The sequence below is a fragment of the Balaenoptera borealis genome (genome assembly GCF_965194805.1).
Source record: "Balaenoptera borealis genome assembly, chromosome: 8".
Taxonomy (NCBI): domain Eukaryota; kingdom Metazoa; phylum Chordata; class Mammalia; order Artiodactyla; family Balaenopteridae; genus Balaenoptera; species Balaenoptera borealis.
This window is the reverse complement of record NC_138865.1, coordinates 117147909-117152065: the sequence shown is the minus strand read 5'-3', so window position 1 is coordinate 117152065 and position 4157 is coordinate 117147909. Positions and strand designations below refer to the sequence as shown.

The 4157-nt window shown below is 39.4% G+C and overlaps 1 protein-coding gene across 4 annotated transcripts in view; it reads right to left on the bottom strand.

Moving 5' to 3' along the window:
* The window catches only part of ABL1 (ABL proto-oncogene 1, non-receptor tyrosine kinase), a gene marked incomplete at its 5' end in the record, with an annotated part of 132703 nt that overhangs the window by 73568 nt on the left and 54978 nt on the right, over nucleotides 1-4157 (bottom strand). The gene's annotated exons all lie outside the window — the stretch shown is intronic.

Genomic DNA, 4157 nt, shown 5'->3' with positions numbered 1-4157 from the left:
GTCTAGTGAAAAAAAAAAGTTAGAAAGATTAAATAACAATTCTATTTACAATATCGTTTAACAATACTTTTTTATATACTTAATGAAAGATGTGCAAGCCCTGTACACTGAAAATTATTAAGACATTGGAAAGGGAAATTATAAAATACCTAAATACACTGAGAGACATACTCATGGATTGTAGAATACTGATTCCTCATGAAGCCAATATTAAGATGGCAATCCCCTCCAAATGGATAATAGACAATGCAATCTCAATCAAAATCTTAACTGGCTTTTTTGAAGAAATTGACAAGGTAATTTTAAACTTTATAAGGACAGGCAAAGACCTAGAATAGCTGAACAATTTTGAAAAAGAACAATAAAATCTGATGACACCTTAATTCAAGATACATTCATTATACAGCTACAGTAACCAGGATAGTATGACATTGGTAGAAGAACAGACACATATCAACAGGATCAGAATAGAGTCCATCTGTAGGTCCATATTTACACTTGTCCTATGACCCAGAAATTCCATTCCTAGGTATTTCTCCAGCAAAAATAAAAGCATATGTCCACACAATGACGAGTACAGGACTGTTGATAGCAGCAGTATTCATAAGAGCCCCAGCAACGGAAGCAATTCATATGTTATCCACTGATAAATGGATAAACAAACTTATCAAGGAAAAGAAAAGAGACAGTATACACAACAATATGAATGAATACCAAAAAATCATGCTATGTGGAAGAAGTCAAACACAAAAGTCTATGGTTTTTGTATTATTCCACTTACATGAACTTCTTGAAAAGGCAAAATTACAGAGACAGAAGGCAGATAGGTAGTTGCCTGGAACCAGTGGTTGGAGAAGGGAATTAACTGGAAAGGGGCACAGAAAAAATTGTAATAATGAAAGAACTGTTTTATAATCTCAGTTGTGACAGAGGTTCCATGATTACGCACCAAAATTCATCAAAACGTACACTTAAAATGGGTGGGCTGGGCTTCCCTGGTGGCGCAGTGGTTGAGAATCTGCCTGCCGATGCAGGGGACACGGGTTCGAGCCCTGCTCTGGGAGGATCCCACATGCTGCGGAGCAACTAGGCCCGTGAGCCACAATTACTGAGCCTGCGCGTCTGGAGCCTGTGCTCCGCAACAAGAGAGGCCGCGACAGTGAGAGGCCCGCGCACCGCGATGAAGAGTGGCCCCCGCTTGCCGCAACTGGAGAAAGCCCTCGCACAGAAACGAAGACCCAACACAGCCATAAATAAATAAATAAACCCAAACTTAGTTTAAAAAAAAAGTTTATAAAATGGGTGGACTTTATTACATGTAAAGAATACCTTAATTTTTTTTTTTAATTACTTAAAAAAAATCCCCCAACCCAGGTCCTAATATTCTATACATATCCTCCCCTAAGACTCTGTCAAGGTAGTGTTCAGTGTTCTCCATTACTTCACTAAGATTTCCTTCCTTGACAGGCTTCCCTGAAGGTCTGTGAGGAGTTGACTGTTAACAAATTTCAACTATATTTCACTTATAAAAACCATTATGTTACAGATTTTATCATCATGATATCAATAATGGTTGACACATAACTTTTTACTTACTGTATCAAGCACTCTATATGCAATATCCCATTGAAATCCCATCAAACCCGTTAGGGAGGTGGCATTATGATCCACTTTCTTACTGAGGCCATAAGAGTAAAGTTATTTGTCCAGGGTCACAGCTAATACATGATAGAATCTAGATCAGGACTCAGACTGGGGTATGTGTACCCCTTGGAAGTAAATGAAGATTTTCCAGGGGTTATTAGACACGGATCACTTTCAAAAGAATAAACTCCCAAACCTCAGCCTTCCTGTGTACTCTTCCTACAATCAATCTGCCTGAGCCAATGCACCTGCAACCCTCCCAGTAATTCTTTCTCATGGCCCTTTCACTATCACCCGTCATGCACTTTACAAAGGCAAAGCTTACCCTCACCACCGAGCATTGCTTACCAGTACGAACACCTCTGGGAGGACAAACACAGCTCCAAACATTGGCGTTAGTGAAGCCTCCTTTCCTTATGGCACCTTAAACCCACAGTTTTATGACTCTCCTGGCTTCATTCACATTACTGTTATGGGTGAAGCATGGGGCTGGAAGAGGGGCCTTTGAGGTTGCTCTGAACTCATGTACATCACAGAATGGGCTAGTATGTGTAAAGACAATTTTTGTTTAACCACCTTGCTTCTTCAATCCCCCTGCTATCCTTAAAGAATTCATTGTTACTATAGGGAGAAGCGGAGAACAAAGTCAAGAAAGGGTTGGTAGGAAATACTGAAGGCACAGGTTTCTCATTTCAACAATGGCAAAGTACTGTACAATTTTCAAGAAATAGAAAAAGGGCTTCCCTGGTGGTGCAGTGGTTGAGAGTCTGCTTGCTGATGCAGGGGACGCGGGTTCAAGCCCTGGTCTGGGAAGATCCCACATGCCACGGAGCGGCTGGGCCCGTGAGCCACAGTTACTGAGCCTGTGCGTCTGGAGCCTGTGCTCCGCAACAGGAGAGGCCGCGATGGTGAGAGGCCCGCGCACCACGATGAAGAGTGGCCCCCGCTTGCCGCAACTGGAGAAGGCCCTCGCGCAGAAACGAAGACCCAGTGCAGCCATAAGTAAATAAATTAATTAAAAAAAAAAAAGAAAAGAAATAGAAAAAGCACGCTGGGAAATACCAATCAATCTCATAGCATGTCTCCTCTGTATTTTCACTATTCTCAAGTAGTGAGAAAGAGCTTGGTGATTATTCTTTTCTTTTTTTTAGAGATTCTTATTTTTACTTGAAAAGTAAAAATAAAAACAACAACAAAAAACAACTAAGGTACACATTGGGAATTGAACTACTATAGTTTTTCTTTCTAGAGATGTGACATCCATGTTTTCTGGTCAGTAATGTTCTACCAAATATTGTACTAAACCAGTGTACTAAATCCAAGCAGACAGATGAGCAGTAAAGCTGTTTGCTACTGGTGATCATTCTTGATTTGCCAAAAGATTCTTATATGTTGTAAATCCACATTTATTTTTTACTTGGGCACAAGTCTCCTGCTCCTTGTTACTTATCTACATTTTCTGATTACTGGAATAATATACTTAGCAATTTGAGATTAATTTAACAGGAATATGTTACAGGTTCCATTGGGAGCAATAACTTAGTAACAATCATTAATAAACGTTTTGTAAGTTCCACACTTAATATTGGGCCCAGTGTCTTCTCTGCCTTTCATTAATAACATCTACAAAGTAAATTAAATTGTACTCTGAGAAGCAGAACATCCACTTTTACATATGGTGTAGGATACAGTGTTTTCAAAATGCAACCTTCTTAAACATTCAAGAAGCCAGGAGAAAAAGGTCTGATGAATATTCAACAAACAACAGGGGTTACTCCTAAGGTGGGTGATCAAGAGAAAGAGACATTTACTTACTTTAAAATAATGAGTAAATACTACCTTTGTAATAAAAACAATTAAACCAAAAAGTATTCATCAGAATAAGAATTAAAAGGTAATCATTTGTTTACTGGAAGCTGTATCAATTCTGACCTGCTGAAGAGATGAACACCAAAGTGGGGGAAAAGGAGAGAAAAAGAGAGGGAAAAAAGGAAAAGGTACCTGGTCTAATCTCTTGATGTAGTGTTTGAGCTTTGAGAACAGGTCCACGGGTCCTGGCAACAGAGATTTGCACCTGGAATCACAAACGCACTAGTCCTGGGAGCGGAAGAACATCCTGTGTTCTTTTATTACCAGAATATTCCTATATGGAAAATGCCTGGAATAACTGTCAAACACAAATAAAGGTCTTGGCAGCAAGATTTAAATGTTAACCATCACACTGTTGAATGCTTTGTATGCAGTGACCACCCAATACTTAGGGAGTACATAAAGCACTCAGAACAGGGTCTGACATAGTTAAGAGTAATGTAAGTTTGCTATCATTATCACTATACTGCACTCTAGTAGTATAGAAATGTGAAAAGCATTTCACTGATTCATTCATTCACTCAATAAGTTTCTACTAAACATCTACTATGTGCCAGGTAACAGAATATGTACTGAGATTTAATAAAAGCACAAGATATGGTCCTGTCCTAAGGGAGCTTACAGTCCAGGAGGGGAGGGGCAGT